This window comes from Girardinichthys multiradiatus, chromosome 20 (genome assembly GCF_021462225.1).
Source record: "Girardinichthys multiradiatus isolate DD_20200921_A chromosome 20, DD_fGirMul_XY1, whole genome shotgun sequence".
NCBI lineage: Eukaryota > Metazoa > Chordata > Actinopteri > Cyprinodontiformes > Goodeidae > Girardinichthys > Girardinichthys multiradiatus.
This window is the reverse complement of record NC_061812.1, coordinates 2,290,076-2,313,232: the sequence shown is the minus strand read 5'-3', so window position 1 is coordinate 2,313,232 and position 23,157 is coordinate 2,290,076.

The window sequence follows — 23,157 nt, the reverse complement described above, 5'->3', positions numbered from 1 at the left end:
TAGATGTGCAGTAAAAACTACATGATGCTGTGGTAATGTAAACCGACGGGACAGAAACTAGAAGGAAAAAAACAAGAAGCACAAAAGAGAGAGAGATGGAACAAAAAGAAAAAGGGAAAAGAAGAAGAAAACAATGAAGGAAAGAAAGAAGGATGAAGAGAATACAAGATAACACCATGCTTGCTTCTACACCTGCAGAAGCGTTCCTATTAACAGCTTTTACCAAAAAGTGCACGGTACTTATGAATGCAAGATATATTTAGTGGTAAATGCAGCTCAATATAAAACATTTGTGTATCTGTTAACACCTGAATCTAAACACCTGTGGGTCTGAGTGTCAGCGCACATGTGTATACAAGATTTCTCCATAAAAGTATTGTTGGGACCCAGCCATGGATTTCAACATTAAACTCCGGTACAAACTTTTCTGGAACTTTCAAAATAAATTGCATTAACTTGCTTACGGCACAGCCAAGCAAACTGTAGCAGCGGACTTCCCATGATGCCACTGGCTGCATAAAAGCACCCCCTTTCCAATGGTCCGATCTCTACCACCCGGGACTCCGCTGAGAGACTGGCCGGCGAGGAACAGCGCGCTAATGTCTCTTTGCTGGCAAAAAGACATAAACTCTTCAAACTGGATCCAAGGGTGTCATACGATTATCGATCATATGCGCTGAGTTAAGTACGGATGAAATACTGTTGAAAGAATCCGGTATTCATTCATAAAAAGGGTAAATTAAGGTATAAGCATTGCTTACTTTCTCTCTGAGGCCTGCAGAAGCAAACTGTCCCAGAGAAGTCCCCAGTAGAGACGCTGTCTCTACAAGCCGAGTGAAGTGGTTGTCCCAGTCTCAAGGAGGACAACAGGAGCCGCATCATCGTGGTTACGGTAACGTGCAGTTCTACCGGCCGACAGAACAGCCGCCACTCCCCAAAGCTAAGAAGGTTAGCTGTAGTTAACCATTTAAAGACTGTGGACGTTTCTTCAAACTTCTCCGCCCTGGACAACGTTCCTCACCACAGTTCATGAGGTTAAGTGTTTGAGCAGAATAATATAGAAGTGATTTAGATTGAAATGATCTAAACGATTTCATTTTATGAAGTTTGGTTTTGTTTGTGTTGAACTCAGCTATCTTGGTGCTAGCAGACCTATCTGCAGCACACGAGTTCAGGTTGTGTTCTGTGTTTGTGTGTTTTTAAAGTTAAGACAAACTTTACTTGAAGGGTGATTTTAAACACAGAAGATTGATCATAACGTGCCGTCCGCGCTTATGCATTTTAACCCTTTTATTGATGGTATTTTTAAGGTGTGTGTTTGATTCTGGTGCTAAGCTATCAGCCTCCTTTGTTAGCTTCAAGTGCTAACAGGTAAGGACATGTGCTTGCTGCTAAAGAATATTTACCCAGAAAGGTTTCGTTTTCAATCCAGTAAATAATGTCTCCCTAACATCATTTTACTAAATCTGATAACTAAGTAAACACGGACAGGATTTCTAGGCGCAGCCAAGGGCCGGAGGGGGTCTGGTTTGGGGACCAGTGGATTTTGTCTCTTCTTTTTGCAGATGACGTGGTCCTGCTGGCCCCCTCTAGCCAAGACCTGCAGAATGCCCTGGGGCGGTTCGCAGCCGAGTGTGAAGCGGCTGGGATGAAGATCAGCTCCTCCAAGTCCGAGGCCATGGTTCTCGACCGGAAAAGGGTGGCTTGTCCTCTTCAAGTTGGAGGGGAGTTCCTGCCTCAAGTGGAGGAGTTTAAGTATCTCGGGGTCTTGTTCACAAGTGAGGGAAGAATGGAGCGGGAGATCGACAGACGGATCGGTGCGGCTGCTGCAGTAATGGGGGCGCTGTGCCGGTCCGTTGTGGTGAAGAGAGAGCTGAGCCGAAAAGCAAAGCTCTCAATTTACTGGTCGGTCTACGTTCCTACCCTCACCTATGGCCATGAACTTTGGGTCATGACCGAAAGAACGAGATCACGGATACAAGCGGCTGAAATGACCTTCCTCCTTAGGGTGGCCGGGCACTCCCTTAGAGATACTGTGAGGAGCTCGGCCATCCGGGAGGGGCTCGGTGTAGAGCCGCTGCTCCTCCACATCGAGAGGAGCCAGTTGAGGTGGCTCGGGCATCTATACCGGATGCTTCCTGGACGCCTTCCTCGGGAGGTGTTCCAGGCACGTACCACCGGGAGGAGGCCCAGGGGACGGCCGAGGACACGCTGGAGGGACTATGTCTCTCGGCTGGCCTGGGAACACCTTGGGCTCCCCCCAGAGGAGCTGGAGGAGGTGTCTGGGGAGAGGGACGTCTGGGCGTCTCTGCTGAGTCTGCTGCCCCTGCGACCCGGTCCCGGATAAGCGGAAGACGACGAGTACGAGTAAAGTAAGGCAGCTAATGAGACACCATTGAGAATTAGTCATCCATAAGGTTGGTTTTATTCAGCAGATCATTATTTAAAACATTATTTTATTAAAATAATATTTTATCTGATCTTGCATTGTGAATGGTTGTCTAAACGTTTGCTGATTATTGTCTAAGTTGATTCCAAGACTAACTTAACTTCACTTCCAGATTCTTCAAGATAATCCTTGGTTCTCAAACATAAACATTGCATGGTAATGTTGCATCACTCTTTTGGTCATAATTATCAATCATCTTTAATCAACTTGTTTATATTGTACATAGTCCATTAGTCTTCATTATTCTTTAATTCTGCTTGGTAGTTTAGTTGGATTGTTTTAGCAAAGTAAAGAGTTTGTTGATTGAAATATGTTTGACTTTGAGTTGACTTATTTTTGTTAATAAATTCTTGTATTTTAAGAAAATGTGTGAATTTATTCCATATATGTGAGTTTATGCTATTCAATAATGTCAGAGCTCGTCTCACACCTTTCTATTTTGTCCTAATATCATCGCCTTACTGGGCTGGTTTTCACAGGACAACCCTTAACACACCGAAATATTATTTCATAAAATATTAAAATATTAATATTAAATAATAATCTCACATTCATAATCCCAACAATATGCAATAGCGAATGTGAGGACCCACAGGCCTGGCTCCCTGGACCTGGGATAGATACGGAGGAGATCTGAGCCATATACATCCAAAGGCCCCCAGGAACCCCAGGAGAACCATCACCGGGACTACCGCAACCCCCCCCTCTCCCCCAGAGAAGTGCGGGGAGAGTCCCACGGGAACCAATCAGCAGCCACAGTGCAGAAACCCCAGGGAGCTGCAGCGGCAATGAGCTCATGAGCTCACATGCCCCGCCGGCAGCTGTCTACGACCGAGCAGATCCAGCCATGGACCCAGAGAGCCAATACCCTAGGACATATCACTCCCCAGGCAGAGGCCCGATAGTGCCCAGGTGTCCAGGCCCTGGCAAGCAGCCACTGAGCTAGCAGTCCAAGACCTAACTTGACACAAAAAACAGGCAGTAACAATCACACATTCCCAACCTCATGCATACACATAAAAACACTCACGCCCACTTATACCCCATAGGGGCAACCAGCCCCAGGACCCAGGAGGTGGTCCCCTTCCCTCAGGGGGTGGAGACAGGCAGACCACCCCAGCACCTGAAACTGGGCTTCGCTAGCCTGGGCTGGTGCCTGAACCATAGCGACACTGGCCCCATCCTCTTCACGAGAAGGGGCCATGTACAAAAGAGGGTCTACATGGTTCAAACTAGCCTGCCAAACAGAGCCGCCACAGGATGAAACAGTCCCAACCCCCCAATGAATTCCGATCCTAACCCCATGAGTCCCCCATCCCCAATGAACCCCTGCATGAATTTCCCCACAGGGCCACCCCCAACCAGGACACAGATATGGAACACATGCCCCTGAACCCAAATGTCATGAATCCCCTCCCCACAGCACAGGGGCACACCCCACATGTGAGCTGCATATGCAGCGTAAGCAGTGGCAGCCACTGAAAGGGTAAGGTACAGTAGCATTCAGTAATGGGCCCTATTTTCATTGTAGAAAATCCAAATGATTGAGGTCCAGTTGTTCTCCTGAGATGTCGGTGTGAACAACCTCATTCATTTGTGACAAGGTGTGCCACTTCACTGAAGACCCGACTCTATTGCTTCCTTGGTGCTTGGCTGTATGCTCCTCCCAAGTACCATTTGTGTCCAAATCTATGGTTTGGGCTGAGTTCTCCTCTGACATGAGGACCACGTCTCAGAAGTGATGCCTGTCCAGTTCAGGCTTGTATTGATTTGACTTCTTTTAAATTGAAATCTTGTTTGTGTTGCCTTTAAACTCTTGATCTTTATTTCCTGCCTCTTTCATGCTTTGCCGACTGTGCAGCACTGTGATCAGTGATGGTGTTTTAAAGGTATTTCCTAAAAAAAAATGCTGAAAACATAGAAACGTTTTACCTGAAATTCAAGTGTTGAAATCTTTTTAGACAACTAAGATGCTGACAATGAAAATGAGGAAGAACAGTTCTTAAATCAAAACCATTTGGTTATTTCAGTGAGCTCAACAAAAGAAAACAGGATGATGGAGTTGATGAGTAAAAATACACATCATAGTTGGTAGTTTTTGTAAAATCATTGTTTTACAGGGCAGGAGGAGAAGATAAAGAGTGGAGGAAATATGGAGATGACACGTTCTTGACAGATCATGATCAGAATAATGCTGTTTAAATAACTTATTCCTTCTCACCGACAGACGTAGAAACCCCCCAGACTGAGTCACACACATGGATAAACATGGAAACACTACCCAACAACAGCTTTAACACATCAAAACCAAACTGAAAACCCCAAATAGATGCTCTTACATGCAGTCTATCTCAGAGATACATGGGAACACATCAACAAATCAAATCCTTTATGGGTTGTGGTTCTGTTTAAGTCATAAATCATTCCTGAGTTGCTGGTCAGGTAGGAATCATGTAGACCCCTCAGGTCTTTAGAGACGTGCTTACTCGATGTTCCTAGAACCATAACCAAGCAAGGTGAGGCAGCATTTATTTTCTATGTTCCTCAGCTTTGGAACAAACCGCCTGAAAACCTGAGATTTTCAGATTCCATGGTTCCTTTGAAACAGGACAGAAAACATTTCTGTTAACAGCAGCTATTGGAGAAACAATCGGACTAATGAACTGTTTGAAGAATCTGTTTCTTTTATTTGATGCTTTTATACTTTGTTATTTTTTTTTGTCTGTCATTCCTTTAATGACCTGTAAAGCACTTTTGGATTGCCTTGTGTATAAAAGTTGCTGCAGAAATAAACTTGCCTGACTCTGGTTTGGAGATTCTGGGGAACAAGGAGTTGCACAGATCATAATGGGATGATATACAAACATTCATCCCTAGCTTCCTTCAGCTTTCCAAAACTCCTGACCTCTACATGAAACATTCCCAGTGTTTGTTTTCTGTCTAACTGAGAGGAAACAGGAATAAACCACCTGGAACGGACGTTTTTACTAACTGCATTTGGGATTTCCATGTGGGGATACTCGCTCGCTGACTTTCTTGTGGTTAGAAGAAGCAGGAAACACCAGAAGATGCATGAAACCTCTCAACCTAAATTCCATCAGGAAGCAGTTTGTTATTGTCTGACTGCTCCAGGTATGCACACTTATCTCACACTGAGGCAGTTCAGCATGAAAATGAGAGGAAACAGACAAATAATCAGCGGGAATGTCTTGATGGAGACCTTCGGCGGAATATTGCGACTGGAGGCAATTAATGCATTTGTACCACCCGTGTTTTCCCCGATGTGCCAGCTTGGTAAATGAAAACAAGGTGTGTGGATGTGTTGGTCAGTTCACATTTTCTGAGCAGTCAGCTGTAGAGCAGCAGAGAAACAGCAGCAGTAATTATCTGGAATATTTTCATATAAATAAAAAGCTCCATGTTTACAAACTGACCGCTGATTTATAGCCAACTGATGGATTAAAGGCTGCGTTTTGGGAAGTGCAGCAGGAAGAAGGAAGCACTAAAGGTGTCACCAAGAAAATGCTTTAGATTTTCCTTTTTGCTCTTGCCAGGTGCAAATATATAGTCGGCATCAGAAGTACAGACTCCTCAGCCTCTGTGTTTCAGTCATTCAGCTGTAAATACAATAATACATAAAAACATTATTATGTTCTGAGTTTCATCTTTGTCATGCAAATAATATGTAGCAGTTATCTACAGAATAGTGGATGTGTGGGCAACATTAGCTTTTATACTTTGAAATCTTATAATTATAAATATAAATGAATCAGCCACCAACTGTCGGTCTGCAGCAGAAAAACCTTCCTGCTCCATGTTTAACGTCTCTGAAGGTCTGTGGTATTCTGCTCCAAGGTCTCAGCAGCAGATGAATTGACCTGGAGGCCAAGTCAAAGTGTTTGTTCATCAAACCCTTCAGGAAGTATTTCTGCAGGGATTATTATCCTGATGAACTTGGCCAGAAGAGTCAGGGAGAAAAAGAAGAGTTTGTCAAACCAGAGCAAATGTTCTCAGCCATGTTCAGGCAGAGAAGACAATGCAATGACAACAGTCTATAAAAGGAGGCAAGAAATCCAGTACAGCAAAAAAATTTACAAATAATAAAAGTCCTATTGATAAAAGTCTTTTAAACCCTAAAAGTCTAAACGTCTAGTGCAGACAGCAAACATTTAGAAGGGATCTCTTGGTTTGGTTTGGCACGCTCTGAGTACTTAATCCTAGTCCGGGCCTTGCCCAAGCCATAACTGGTGCTGCTTCTGGTTTACTGCTGCTGTCGGGAGACCAACAGACCTTGTTATAGGCCTTTCCTTGGCACTACTCAGTGGTTTCTGTCCGTCTGCTGACTCCCCAACTCACGTGCCTGTGCTCTATGTTCCAGTTCTGAGGTTGGACCTAGCATGGACCTCCTGAGCAGTCTGCTGCTACAGCGGTTTGAGGTACAGCAGCTCTTCTGAGCCTTTAGGATCTTGGACAGGAAGCCAGCTAGGTAACATCAGGTTCACATAAGGTTCAGAGGGTGCTTGGTAACCTTTTGGTTCCTCCTAAATCTTGGGGTTCAGTAACTGGTGAAAAATCCATGTGAAACTGAAAGGTGCCTTTATGTGAACCTTCTCTGTAGGAGGAGGTAACATGTGGAGTTCCTCTCCTGCTGAACTAAAACTGAACTCTGACATCGGTTTGGGTTAAACCTGAAGCAGTTTCCTACAAAAGATCAGCAGTGTGGTCATTAATGATTGTGATGGGATTCATTATTGTTCTGGTTGGGTCAATGAGTGTTTTAATTCATGTTTTTATCGGTTTTGTATTTGCATTTAAAATCTTGTATTATGTTTTTAATATTTTTATCCAGCCCAAAGCCCAGCTTGTGACATTTGTTGCATATTGGGATTGCCTATAAATGTTAAATTGTGCAGCATTTGTCTGTATACAAATATATTAAATAAATCAGTCTGTTGGATCACAACAAGATGGGCCAGATGCATACATTAACCTTGGTCATCTATAGCTCTGCGGACCAGGAACATCCCATAAAGTTGCAGTCATGGAGATGCAACAACATATCCATTCTGTCATAATGTGGGTTTCTGTTGGACCAATATGCGGGGAAGAACTCCTGAAGCGCTTGACGTTTGCAGGTAAGACGACACTTTATTGCTCACGGCTGGACACGGACAGGGTACCAGGCGAGCACACAAACACAAGCAACACATAAGGAACCAGCGGGGAACAAAGGAAACAAACGGGCTTAAATACAAAAACTGGACAGCAGGGGAAACCAGTGACACAAGTGACCAGACAATCAGGGGAAAACACAGAACAGGTGTGGGCTTGGGGTGCAGGGAGAAAGAAGACAAAGGACTAGACCAGGTAATATGACAAAAACACAAGCAGGTATGACACAGCCCCTCCCTTTAAGGGCGGATCCCAGACGCCCACAAAACAAAACAAACATCCGACCAGAGTTCAGGAGGCCTGGAGGCCGTCCCCGGCACACCCAGAGTTCAGGAGGCCCGGAGGCCGTCCCCGGCACACCCAGAGTTCAGGAGGCCCGGAGGCCGTCCCCGGCACACCCAGAGTTCAGGAGGCCCGGAGGCCGTCCCCGGCACACCCAGAGTTCAGGAGGCCCGGAGGCCGTCCCCGGCACACCCAGAGTTCAGGAGGCCTGGAGGCCGTCCCCGGCACACCCAGAGTTCAGGAGGCCCGGAGGCCGTCCCCGGCACACCCAGAGTTCAGGAGGCCCGGAGGCCGTCCCCGGCACACCCAGAGTTCAGCCGGCCGGCCCAGAGGCCGTCCCCGGCAGATCCGGCGATCAGTGGGCCGGCGACGTAAGAGCCGATGATCTGACAGCCGGCGGCGGGACCAGGAGAACCCACGGTGGAGCTCAGAGGCGCAGTGCGAAGACCGCTGGGACAATCGGCGAGGCTGCGGAGTTCTGCGGCGAAGCCGCCGAGACACAGCAGGCGGAGAGGGTGCGTCCTCCCACCCTGCAGGGACAGGAACAGGAAGTGGAGACAGGTCCTCCACAAACTCCTCCGGAACGGGAACCAGGAATGGAGACAGTTCGTCCTCGGAGCCCTCCAGGACAAGACTGGGAACAGGAGCAGGAAGTGGAGGCAGTCCATCCACGAGCCCCTCACGGGCAGGAACAGAGTGTGAGGGCGGCTCGGCTTGGGACCCCTCTGGGACACAACCAGGAACAGGATCAGGGTGTGGAGGCGGTTCTTCCATGAACCCCTCCTGAGCAGGACCAGGAACAGGATTAGGAGTCGGAAGCAGCGGCGATGGTTGATCAGGAGCTAAACCACGAACCGGAAAACCGTGATGAGCTTCGGTGGAGAGGCGGGTGGAGGAGGGAGCGGGAGATCTCCTCATAGAAGCGTCGATTTCTCCCAGGGCCCTTTGTCGCTCGGCCTCAGTGATGTGGTGGATCCGAGGATCAGGGAAAAAATCCCTCCTCACCTCGAGCCAGTCTTGGAGGCTGCCAGATATTTCAAGCCTTCTCCATGGTGAGCTGGGAGAGGTCACCAGGTGAAAAAATAATTTGGCCAGAACCTCACCCCTCTTGAATTCCCTCACCATTCATGTGACAAAACCTTCTGCCTCTATGTTAATCTTTTCTCTGAAAAGGTGAAAAATGAATCTGGTTTCATGGAGCCAAATTAAACAGATGGTCAGAATGTTTTACATCTTTAGAGAAAAAGGTTCCTTTCTGCAGCTGGAGGCGTGTTTGGTTTGAGGAAAGTTGTTGTGATTAATGAACCACCAGAAAAGATATGTCCTCTTTTTAACACCTGGCAGTGATAATGGTGCACAGCATGCAGGCTGATGAGAGTTCGTGTGCATCTGCAGTTTCTTGCTCGGTGTGTGGCCGGGAAACCGATCCACTTTATTTCAACTAAACAGGCATAAAAGATTCATTACATACCACAGGTGAAAAAAAAGGATCATCAGGATGCTGCGATAAACTAGTGTAAACTGAGAAGGTTCTGCTCTGTTCTCAAAGAAAGAAAGAAAGAAATTAACAGCAAATGAAATAAAGTCACAAGCTGACCAACATCAAAGGTGACCTATTATACTTCCTTTTAAACATTTGGGATAGGTTTATGGCCGATACCAGGGGTGTTTTTAGGGTCTCAAAACATTGGGGGCTTTAGCCCAAAATATTAAAATTTCCATGAGACAGTTTCTAAGTAATTTAAAGTTAAAATCGCATAGTACATATTGTACCAGTTCTCTGTCTCGGCTGGTTTTAGACTGAATGTCAATTATTGTGAATCAAACAAAAAAGGTTAAGAATAATTTTACTTTTATTTTTGCTAGAAGCTGAATGAAGGATACGGAGAAAGTTTAGGACTGAAGAAAAACCATTTTGCTGAAGCAAATAATGACACATTTTGAGGTATTTAGAAAAGAACTTAATATGAATTTTTCACTGATAAAATTTTTTCTTAAACTCAGAGATGTTTACTTTGGGTCAGATAAATGTGCTTCTTTTCTCATCTACATAAATTACCTTTTTAAACATTACATTCTATGAAAGAGAAGAGGGAGGTTTACTTTCTAACTTTCTACCACGTCTTACTGGAACCAGGAGATATTTTCCTGGTTTATTGAGCAACACTTTTTTCTGTCTACATGTAGAACTGGACTATAAGACCGGCTGCAGCCATGAGATCAACGTGATGATCTGAAGGACCTTTTAATGTGTTCAGCTACGTTAGGATTAAATGCTTTTATTTTGACTGAAGTAAAGGACCAGATATTTTTCACATTATGATCCAAATCCGGCTAGAAGCTCACAGAGAAGGTTGCTGCTGTTTTCTATCACAGATCATTTAACTTCACCTGTAGCTCAGGTGAAAGTCCCTCATCGTGACCCTGAAGATGCTCATTAGATCATTAGAGTGAACCTCCACCTCATGTCTTGCTGGGTGAATCAGTGATTAGCTGTAACTTACAATTAGCCCATTCTGAGTCAGCATTCAGGTTATACCTCTATCTTCTCCTGGGTTATACCGCTCTGCTTCCACCTTTTCCTGAAAACACCCACCAGGCTCCCACTTTTCGGTTGGCTCTGGTTGCTCTGAAATGATCTCTGTTTGAGGAGGTCAGTGTAACTTTTCAGGTAATGAAGGAGGCAGGTCGACCTGGAGTAAACTGCTGTTCTGGACTTCTCCAGAATGGAGTCCGTCTCTGGTTGTGCGCGTAGTTGTGGTATTTGTGGTGTCGCGAGTGCGCACATTTTTTTGTCTTCTTCTTTAAACTCATTGTCAGGTTAGGTGGAGCGGGAGGTAATTATATGAAAAAAACCTGATTGTTTTTAAATAAAAATATGAAGTCCAATACCATTTTGTGGCTGCATCTTTTTAATACTTCTAAATTTCTTCTATCAAGAAGTCCGGGGCTATTCAGAAAACATCCGGGGCTTCAGAAGCCCTGGCCTATACAAAACATGTTAATTAAATTTTTTGCATAGAATCATTCTCAGATAATGAGATTTCACCTCCTCAGTTCCCCCTTTTTTGAGCTCCCTTCACACTGAGTTGTTTTAGGTCTCTGCACTTTTATGCAAATTAGGTGTAACTGGCCACGCCCCCAACCCGCACTTCGTACATGTGAAAGTGAAACTTCTAAAACACAACAAGTACTTTCATTTCTGTCATCTGCAGATTTGCCAACAGCAGGAACTGAATTTTTCTTCAGTCTTTCTGTAAGTCCTGACATGTTCTGATGTGAGTTTTCAAAGTAGTTCGTGGTGAAGTGATTCAATTCAATTCAGTTTTATTTATAAAGCGCCAATTCACAACACATGTTGTCTCAAGGTTCTTCATAAAGTCAGGTTTATACATTCCAATTAATCGTAACCATTGAACAGTTCAGTCAGATTCAGTTATTTATTCAAATTGGATAAAAAGTTTTTCTATCTAAGGAAACCCAGCAGATTGCATCCAGTCAGTGACTTGCAGCATTCACTCCTCCTGGATGAACATGTAGAGACAGTGGACAGTCACTGGTGTTGACTTTGCAGCAATCCCTCATACTGAGCATGCATGTAGCGACAGTGGAGAGGAAAAACTCCCTTTTAACAGGAAGAAACCTCCAGCAGAACCAGAACCAGGCTCAGCGTGAGCGGCCATCTGCCACGACCGACTGGAGGTTTGAGAGAACAGAGCAGAGACACAAAGAGAACAGAGAACCACGGATCCAGGAGTACTTTCTATGGGAAGGAAAAGTAAATGTTAATGGATGTAGCTCCTTTAGTCGTTTCATCTAGAAAGAAAGAACAGATAAACTCTGATCCAGTTTTCAAGGTTAGAGTCTGAAAGAGAGAACATAGAGTTAGTCACAGTAAAAGCTCAGTCAGTAGCCATGTCTAGGAGAGAGAAAGGGTTAAACACTGAAAGACAGGGCCATGTGGATCATCTGTAGAAGGTGAGCATTAAGTTGTTGCCAGCAGAAGCTTGGACGATTCCCCTCTCCAGAAAGGTGTCACAGGTAGACACAGAGCCAGGCCAGGTGTAGCTTCTAGGAAGAGAAAAGAGAGAACAAAGTTAAAAGCTGAAATAACAGCAAACAATGCAAAATTGGAGAGTAGTATGAGAATGTAGTGAAGAGGGTGAAAGTGGTCATTATGTCCTCCAGCAGCCTAAGCTTATAGCAGCATAACTACAGAGATAGCTCAGGATAACCTAAGCCACTCTAACTATAAGCTTTATCAAAAAGGAAAGTTTTAAGCCTAGCCTTAAAAGTAGACAGGGTGTCTGCCTCACGGACTAAAACTGGGAGCTGGTTCCACAGGAGAGGAGCCTGATAACTAAAGGATCTGCCTCCCATTCTACTTCTAGAGACTCTAGGAACCACCAGTAAACCTGCAGTCTGAGAACAAAGTGCTCTGTTAGGAACATATGGACCAATCAGATCTCTGATGTATGATGGAGCTAGATCATTAAGGGCTTTATATGTGAGGAGGAGAATTTTAAATTCTATTCTGGATTTAACAGGGAGCCAATGAAGGGAAGCTAAAATAGAAGAAATGTGGGTTTTTTGTGAGTTTATTACTTTCTACATTCTTGTGTTCATGTGTTGGTTTATTTTCCTTTTTGGTCAGCGTTTCCCCAGGTTATGTTTAGTCTAGTTTCTTTTATGGCTCAGTTCTTCATGTCCCTGTCCTTCCTCTGCTCATTAGTTAATTAGACACATTCCCCTCAGTCTCCCACAGCCTGTTCTACACCTGTTCATACTTCTTCTGATTACCTGCCTCCCTCTCTCATTGGTCCACACTCCACTTCCCTCAGTTTATAAGCTTTCTAGTTGTCATTGTTCATTGCTGGTTCCTCCTGTAAACATCCACGTCAACTCCCTAGTTATGTTCCAGAGTTCCTCTGAGTGGTTTGTTTTCTGTTTGCCTCCTGATCTTGTTCTGACCTGCCTGTACTCTGAACTCAGGATGCCTTCCATTCAGTCTGTGTGTGCAGTTATTACATTAAACCTCAATCTACTCACCATGCTGCCTCCTCGCCATGTTCTTTATTCCGGTCCTGCCTCCAAGCCCACAATCTTGACAACAACAAAGAGGCCCACTAGCAGAAATGTGACAGAAACTAAACACTACGCGCTCAAAAGTTGTGAAAATGTTCACCTCTGTGGATCTTTAAAGAAATAAATCCCACTCTCTGGGAGCAGGATGAAGGCCTGTAGAAGATCAGCGGATGAATCCGTCTCTGAACCGTAAATCTGGGTGGAAGTTACTGACCATAAATCCAGAGCGAATGTTGACTTTAAGACTCGACTTTAGATCAAGCTTGTGTTTAATTTTCCTCCTGAGACTAAATAACAGGCTGATGAACCTCAAATCAGTACCTCTCTCTGTACATCTCGTTTTGGTCCCAAAACGGCTTGACCATCAAACAGAAGTGGAAGATTTCTGGTTATTTCTGGAACCAGAACCTGAAGTTCTGCTAGTAAAAAGGTATAAACATGTTTCTATCATGAGATTAGATCATTCATTCGACCTTGTCTAGGGGCCTTTCATTTCCTGCACATCCAGAGCGGAAGGCTGGTTGGTTTTGCTATACACCCAGAACCCTGTGCTGACTGGTGAACCAAGTTGGGACAGAATTTTTTTCTCACAATCGGTAGGTGGATGTTTTTTGTTCAAATGTCTTCCTTTCTGATGGAGAGAGAGCTGCAGTGGAAACTAGCAAGAATGGGACAGCCCTTTAATCCATCCAGGTTCCTTAAACTCCCACAGAACCCACCTCCGAAAGTCACCAACACGCCCGCTTGTTCTGCATGTTTCCCTGTTCAGCACACCCATATCAAATGAATGGGTCATTTTGGGGCTCCTGCAGAATCTGATGACATGCTGAAGAGCTCATTCAGCCATTTGAACCAGCCATGTTGGAGCAGGGACACCTGCAGGAGAACCAGGAATGCTCCCCCTGGTGTTTATTTGCTGCAGACAAAGCCAGAGTATTTTACTTCCCTAGGGCAGGGGTCGGCAACCTTTACGATCCAGAGAGCCACTTTGTTAAGAGTCACGAAGGTTACACGACACGGAAAATTAAATTGCTTGCACCAATAGTGTTATTCTATTGAGGCCATTGAGGCCTAGAAACACTGCTCAGTTCCTGATGATTTTTAGCTAAAAGTTGTTTTTAGGACCACTGTTGAGGGCCTAAAGAGCCACATGTGGCCCCGGAACCACGGATTGCAGACAAATACCTTAGTGTCAGCTGGGTGAAGAAAGGGCAGAAGGTTGTTGATCACTGAAGCTGCAGGAAGTGAAAAAATTACAAAGAATGAAGAATGAGAAACATGAAGGGGAAACAAGCAATAAGAAAATGTCTATTCATCAACTCCACGGTGGAACGCTGTTTCAACTACCCCAACAAGAAACCTGCACCTCCAAACTGAAAGCTTTCCAGGCTGATGGTTGGACAGTTATGTTTGCCCAGAAGCACCAAGACGTTTTATTTCTGGAGATGGAAGAGAGTGAATCATCAGCACAGCACTTACTTATGATTTAAAGTTGGAGATTAAAATGTTCTGCTCTCCGTTCTGATGCCAAAACAGGCCAAAGGGTCCAGAGAAACTCCCCCCTCTGGCTTCTCATTCAGAATGAGAGCTTCAAACACCCTCCATGTCTAAGACACACATACCGGCACCATACGACAAGAAACTGAAATAATATGCAAATAAATGCTCCTGCATGCTGGGAGAGGTGCACACAGCTGTGATCTGAGGTGTCAAACACAACGTGCCAGAAAAAACTGCAGTGCTTCTTCTTTTTAGTAGCGATCGGCACAGTTTCATGATGAAATTCCTCCCTAACATCTGTCAGGGAAAAAAACACTGAAAAGTTAAACAATGATCCGGTTGTCCTAGCCAGATCTGATAGCGCTGAAAACCTGATGATAGCAGATTTGGAAAGAAATCTGGTAGAAGAGGAAGGAAGGAAGGCCACAGAGTGGAAAAAACATATGATTACCGGGATTGTGGGATAATCTGAAGGCTAAACGGCTGCCGGTTATGAAGAAAAAACTGTTAATATGAATTAATACAGGTTACATCAGGTGGAGCTGTTCTTTTGGAATTAATACACTTTACCTCCACTGCATGTATTTAGGAACATGTGAAAGATATGAGACCTGGATCAGAAGTTTTGCACAGAGAGGCCCAAAATAATGGAGGAACTGGAAGGATGTTCTGATATCTAATAATGCACAAGAACTACCTTCAGCATTTGTCTGTTAGTTGTGCACTGATGGTGCAAACATTTCTATTTTCTGACACTTTTAAATTGTCTGAAGGTTTTCATTTTGCATCCTGGTGTCTGAGCAGAAATGGTAAAGAAAATCTACATTTCTGGACTTTTCTATGCTAAATAATGTTTAACAGGACATTTAAATGTTTACAATGGACCTCCCAGGACTGACAAATGCACTTGAAGCTTGAGAGCAAGCTTCTAATGGAGAAGGATTTCCTGATAATTTTCTTTCTGGGATTCTCTTCAGGATGGAGAAAACTAAGAGGGACCATAATGAAAGTCTGGGGAACGTCTTATGGAGCAGATCTTTGACTTCATACAGAAGTGCCAGTCACTTCTTTTGGAGGTGGAGATGTGGACCACTGACCCTGGACCAGCCTGATCAGGTCTGAAGGTGTGCGCACAGTCTTCTCCGGGGAAATGTTGTTAAGTGGTGTAATGGGGCGACCATTAAAGTTGTGTTCGATGAAGTTAAGTCCAGTTAAACAAGCCCCTCTTCCCTGCGTCGACGGTGGAGAGCATCTGTTTCTGATTACAACCGAGCAGGAAAACACAATAGGCCTCTTCAGCCGGGCTCTTGATCCTGTTCGCTCCGATTTGGCTTGACACTTTGCCACAATTCCCGGCCACAAACAGAAATACTTGAAACCTGAAACTTATAAACAGCCCATGTTTCTGCTTAGCGACTGATTTCTGGGCTTGACGAGGCAAACCGCAGTCACTGCAAAGTAATCTGATTACAAGAGGCATGGAAGAAAGAGGTGGCTGTTGCTCTGGTCACAACAGGCTGACCTTACTTTGACATGGTTTAAACCCATTAAGCATCACAACTAAATCGGTGTAAAATGTTTAAGGTATTAAACTGAAGAAACGGTAGTTTACTGCCTACCTGTAAGAAGTCCAAACAGGGAAACCTAATTTTCTCCTGGTTTGTGTTATTTTCAGGAGGCATTTAGCTAAAGTCTGTCTGTGATTTTGTCACGATTAGAATGATGGTGAAGACAAGGGATCAGTGAATACTTCTTCTGGTTTTAACATAAACCCGAGGTTCTAAAAGTAGAATGGGAGACAGATCTTCAAGTTATCAGCCTCTTCTCCTGTGGAACCAACTCCTGGTTTTAGACACCCTATCTATGACTGGCATTAATTCTCTCTCTGTTTGTGTCTGATGATAGTTGCCATCTTTTTGTGTCTAACCATTTCTCATTCTTGGACAAAGCTATTTATGGAGCTGCTGCTGGGAATTCAATGTTCTCTTCTTGACTCCACAAATGGTGCTACTGGCTCAAAGCTTCTCTGTTTAGTCGTTTCCCTCCTAGAGCAAGCCACCATTAAATTTAAAGCTGGCCCTCATTCTGAGCCTGGTTCTTCTGCTGGAGGTTTCATCTCCTTAAAACTGAATTGTTCCTCTCCACTGTAGCCACGTGCTTGCTTGGGAGGAGGGATTGCTGCAAAGTCCATGCCTCGATGCAATCATCTGGGCTTCCCTGGATTAAAAACTTGTCTGCAGTTTTGCATTATAAATTTAATTTGAGTGGATTGTGTTATAAGAAGGACCAAATCTGAATGTGTGTGACTGATTGTGTCTACATGGTTATATAATTTGGTTATGTGGATATGAATAAGACCTCTTTGTTCTTTAAAGTACCTTTTAAGGTGTGATTTCTTGTAAATTGAGGCTGTTATCATTTCTGCACATGATTTAACGTCCACCACTGCAAGGCTTTCTGTTTGAATCCCTCACTGCAGCCGGAGCACCACAGTCCTTCAGATAAGACTGCTTGAGAAGAAAATTCACCAAATGTTTCTGTGTGACGGAGGAAGTGAAGGCACCAGGTTTATTCTGACCCCTGATCAGTGAACCAGTAAGCAGGTTGCTTTTCTCTTAAAGCTCTGGTGGCAACAAAAACACGTTGTTAAAAAATTAGCTTAAACTCATCAAACATGTATCCCAGCAAGACTTTAATAATTGGTGTCCCATCTTCATCAAAGTTTTTTATATTTTATTTTGAAGAAGTTGCTAAATTCATAAATTCGTAATCTTTCAACATTTCAACATTCTTCCATTTCACTTTTTTGTCGGCATTAACTCAACAGAATCGCACAACATAATCAGATAATCATTTTATTGAATTTCAAAACAAAATAAAAACAGAAAATAAACATGTTTCTTTTTAGACTAAGAGGCCAAGAATTAAAAAAATGGTGGACTTTAATACTGAACCTTCCAACAGCCTAGCCTCCAAGTCGTCATGTTTTCTCCTCAACAATCCTTTTCCAACAAAGCAAGAAAAAAGGGATCCATACCAGAAAGTCAATTTTCCAATTATGCTTCATTTCCTGTTGAGCCAACCTGCTTTTACACCATCATAAATCATAGGAAATATCAGTCACCATAAATCATACATACAGATTTAAATCAGGTGTTTGCATAATCTGCTGGCTGTATCTCACATGGACTAATGTGTGGAAATCTATGATAATTAAATCCAGGCGCTCTCTCTGTGCCGGTATGCCAGCACTCCTTCAGCTCGTTCCAGCTCTGCTGCAGCGTGACAGTAGCTCACATTAACTCGGGTTTGTAAGAGCTGTTTGTCTTCATGGTGACTTTTCTATGACCTGTAATTGGCTCTTTGAACAATTTTGAATAAAGAAAATTGAAACAAACTTTTAACTTCTTACTTTTGTGAAAAGACAAACGTACATACAGTAAAATATGTGACCAAGTCTAGCATCAAACATATTTGATAATAATAAATAATACTAATTGATTATTATCAAAGTGAGAAGCTTAATTGTATTTTAGCTCAATTCCAAAACAGAAAGATTTCAGCAATGACCTTAGAGAAGCAGCTGTTGCTTTTCATCAGTTTGGGAACGGTTATAAGGTCATCTCCAAACCATCTGAAGTCCGTCCTTCTGCAGAGAGAAAGATTCTTCCCAAGAGGAAAACATCTCAGACAGCTGCCAGTCTTCCCAGAAGTGGACGTCCCAGATTCAACCCAAGGCCAGAGCGTTAAGCTCAGAGAAATGACCAAAACCCCAGAGCTCCATTTGTCTACAGGCTTCAGTTAGCAGGTGAAAGGTTAAAGGTCATGACAGGACAAAGCTTGTTTGGGAGAGTTAAAGGAGCTACATCTGAATAAACCATAAGATTTCTGGAATAATGTTTAGATGGATGGAGACCAAGGGAGAGATGTTTGGTCATCATAAAGCATGTTATGAGAAAACCAAACATTTTAGCACAAACACCTCATACTGATAAAGCACGGTGGTAGATGGTTGGTGATATGGGCTTGTGTTGCGCAAACAGAACTTGGGCAAACTACAGTCAACGTATTCAGATGTGAGAACGTCTGTCTTGCAGCTGAAGCTTGGTCTACACTGGGTCATCAACAAAAGATACTCGTAATTTATTCAGTCATACCAGACACTTTACCCTATCATGCTCAGTTATAAACCAACACATAGATCAGCATGCAACTTAGGGTTAAGTGCCTTGCCCAAGGGCACATCAACATGTGACAGCAGAAGGCAGGAATTGAACATACAACCTTCAGATTGCACAACAACTACTCTACCCACTGAGCTGCAGTTGCCTGAGAGAGGAATTTGGGCTCAACAGAACAATGATCCAAAACACAACAGAAGATTTACAACAGAATGGCTGGAACAGTAAAGTAAAGAAGGTGTTGCAAAGGCCTAGTCAAAGTCCAAATATCAGCGAGGTTTAAATACTGATAAGAAATGTTACAACTGTGCTTGAATGAAGGTCTGGAAATCATTGAACTAAAGCAACTTTTGAATTTGTCTACTTTGACGTCTGATCCTGTTATTTAATAACACAACCCTAGATAAAGTATTCAAACCCCATTCAAAACAAGCTAAATTTGTCAGGATGTCACATTTTGGACTTTGTTTGTGGTTTTGTGTTTTGTTTTGCTAGATGTTTCTTGTTTGAGGTTTTGTATTCATGTTTATTGCTTTCTGTGTTCTGACAGTTCTGGTTTACTTTTGCCTCCCAGTCTCTGTTCTCCTCTCATTAGTTTTCCTCTTTTAGTTATTAATTACTCAGTTTTTGTCCCCTTTACATTTATTGTTCCTCTTAGCTCTGTTTCCTCTCATTTATCTTTATTCTCCAGACCCTCCTTTTATAGGTTAGCTTTAGTTACTGTTTACTTTTATTCTAGTCCTCATTTCTTCTGCTTCATTCTCAGGTTGTTCTATCAGTGTTTAATTTTGTAGTCAGGGTTTCTTTATGGTCTCCTTTTGCTTAGGCCTTAGGTTCTAGTTATTCTTCTGTTCCTTCCAGTTCCTCTGTTTCCTTTACCTCTTGGTTATTCTAGATTTCTTATGTTTTGGTTATTTTATCTTAGTCTATTGTTCTGCTTAGGTCTATGTTTCTCTTTATGGTTTATTGTTTCCACCTGTCCCTTCAGCCTCCCTGTCTCCTTGCCACACTTGTTCTGTGTCTTTTTGATGATCTGTCCTTTGTTCTCCTCTCACGTCTCCCTTTATATTAGTTGGTCTGTGCTCTTTGTTCCCTGCTGGTTCCTCTGTTTGTTCACACTCTGTTCTGCCTGTTCGCTCACGCTCGCTACCCTCGTTCATGCCATGTTCCTGCAGTGTTACAGGTTTTTGTAAGTTTTTGGATCCAGACTCTGGTCAGTACCTGCAGTGTGTTTTTGTTACGTTTTGGTATTTTTGAATAAAGCTGAAGACTGCCAGTTGAAATGCTGCGCCCGAGCTCTTGTCTGTGCTTTGGTCCACCCCAAAACCCCATTGTGACAAAATTATTTGCCTATAGCTAGCTTAGCCTAGTTGGCTGCTGATTCCAAGCAAACATAGCTGACGAAAAGCTTCTTCCGTATTTATTTTTTATTAAAAAGTGTTCTTTAGAGGTCAGGTAAAGATTATAGAAACAAGGCTCTTTTTAATCTTGTGTATTTTAATTATTAACTAAGTTGTATATCTTTGTGTTTGCTGGAAGCAGCAGTCTGACCTGAGTATTCCTCCCAGGGTGGTTCAGATTAAAACAAATAGAAAGTTCTATTATCTGTATCTGATATTTAGCTGGATCAGCTCTAAGAAAATGTTTCTTCCCACAACCAAAAAGAATGAGCCGATTTTTAAAGCAGGCCACAAATCACAAAGCTCCATAAATCATGGCCTTCCAACAAATTTAGTTTCATTTAAGACAAACAAAACAAAATCAGGACTTTTAAAGAGCGGTGACAGAAACCACAGCAGCTCTAAATACTTTTTATTACGTGTTAATGAGGAGCTAAGGGTTGTCCAGCAGCGTGAAGCAGACAATCTCTGCCGCTACAAAAATGCGACGCCCTCAGGATTAAAGCCCGACTTGAACTGTTTGAGTTCTCATGCTCCTGTTGAAACAGACTAACTGCAGGATCCCAACCACTGATCTGCACTTTGTAATGTCTGATCCAGGATTCATGGTCCTTTAAAGTTCTTCTTGCTGCAGTTCTGCTCAGCTTCTCCCTGTCAGCACGATTTTGTGGTGTGTGTTTCTCTCTGTGTGAGGAAAGAGGGGGTCCGACTGGTGCGCCTCAGCTTTGATTAAAGGAAATGCTTACATCACTGCGTCTCCAAGAGAAACAAGTCCTTGGCTGTGGATAGATAGCCTTAACCTGGACGACAGACAGGTGTGCTCCCTGCGGACGGTACCAAACCCACAGGCATGTTGCTGCTGTCAGCTGTGCTAAAAATGACAACAGTAAAATGTGGAGCATGAAATATTCTTTGATTAAATGAGCATCTTTAAAGACAGATCAGAAAATAATTAATAATAATAAAAGCCTTTCAGAAGTCATTGGTATATTTTCAGCATCACTGTGCATCTTTCCAGTGTTTAACTTCTCTCTCTTTACAGTTTCGGTTTATTATTCTTTTTCATTTTATTTTATTCAATTTGTCTTCTGATTGTTCTGAATATAACCATATGTAGTTGATTTCAGTTTCTAGCTGCCTTGTATACGGCTGCATATCAAAAACTAAATCATTGAAAACGTAATTTGTTTCAGAAATGTAGTTCTATAAGTAAAACTACTACATGATATGGATCCATTACACAGGAGCGATACCTTTCAAACATTTATTTCTTCATTTGAATGATTATGGCTTACAGCTGAAGAAAACACAAAATTCCATTTCTAAGAAAATTAGGCAATTACAATAGACCAACAAAATTACTTTAAAACAGAAATGTGAGCCTGCTGAATGTTCATGCACTGCGCATGAACATTCAGCATTCAGGCTCCTTTTAGCATGATTTACTCTATCAGTCTTCTCAAGTCTGCATGTATTCCTTGTGATGTGCACTTTCTGAATTACACTTTTTCCTTCCACTTAACTTTCCATAAATCTGCTTGGATGCAGCAACAGACAGAGGTTTTATATCGGTGATCTGATGTGGCTCACCCTCCTTGCAAAATGACATTAATGACCGTCTGCTAGACAACTGTCAGTCAGCAGTATTCGATCAGAGCATCATGTTTCTTTAATTTTCACTAAATTTGGGGTTTTCATCAGTTCTAAGCCATAATGATGACAATTAATAGAAATAAACACTAGAAATATTCTTTCTTTTTGGAATAAATATTTATAATCTGGGAGTTTTCCCCTTTGAACTGAATTACTGAAATAAATGAAACATTTGATGATATTCTAATTTATTGAAATGCAGCCGTAAATCTCTTCTGTGCTTAGTTTTCCAGATGTTTTTCATCCAGTCTGTGATGACTCATTTTTTGATGAAAATTTTCCTCACTGTACTCCTACCTACCTCCTTGCTATATGAGAAATAAACCTGCAGGACTCAGTGGATCAATGCTCCTGCAGCCAGGGGTCACATTTCCAAATTGTTAAAGACTAATCAGAGGCCACCAACGACACAAGTTCATTTAGTATAGTAATAATAATAATATATGTCATGCGAGGATTTAGTTTCCATTTTCTGCATCTGTTACAGGTAACATTTATGTGGAAAGTCTTATTTTGTTTTTTTCCGTCTCTTCGTGTTTGTTGGGTTTGGTTCCTTTGTTTATTCATATTCTTCTGTTTTTTCAGTTTTGATGTGTGATGTTTATGTTTTTTTGTGGTAAACCTGCTCTCATCCCCAGATGCTGCCATAGCCTTTGGGTCCTCTAGTTGTAGCTTTTGTTATTCTCTATCAGCTCACCTGTGTCCACCCAATCAAAGCCCATGGTTTATTTTGGTCTTTGTTAAATCCTCTTGTTTCCATATTGTTTTCATCTAAACCTTGTTTTTATAGATAGAAACTGATCCTCTGTGCCTGTGTTTGGATCCATTAACCAGCTACTCCTAACAGCTCTTGGGTGCAGATGGTTTAACAATTAAAGAGGTAAATAATGCTCCATCAATATGTTGTGTGATGTTTTAATGAGATCCTGAAATCAATTTACTCCAAACTGTCTTCTTCTCCACACAGATGTAACTTTTCCTAAGTGGAAATGGCTGTTAATGGCTGAAGCATCTTTAAGTTATTCTTCTGGTATCTGTAAATAAAATCCAGTACAACCAGTTGCTTTCAGAAGTCTTCTAGTTGGAAAATAGAATAATTTTTTGTAGTTGTATCTGATTAGAAATGCAGATGTTCTGTAAAGTTTCTTTAGAGAACATTTGAGAACAAAGAGCATCATGAAGACCAAGGAACACAGCAGACGGACCAGGGAGGACGTTTAAAGCAGGGTTGGATTGTAAATAATATCCCAAGCTTTGAACATCATACTTAGCTCCATCCATCCATCCATGCTGGAATCCTTTTTGTCTAGACTTTGACTAGGCTATTTTAACGCATCCCATTGTATCTCTGGTTGTATGTTCAGGACGGTTCTCCTGCTGGAAGGTGAACCTCCACCCCAGTCCCAGTCTTCTGCAGCCTCTAACAGGTTTTCTT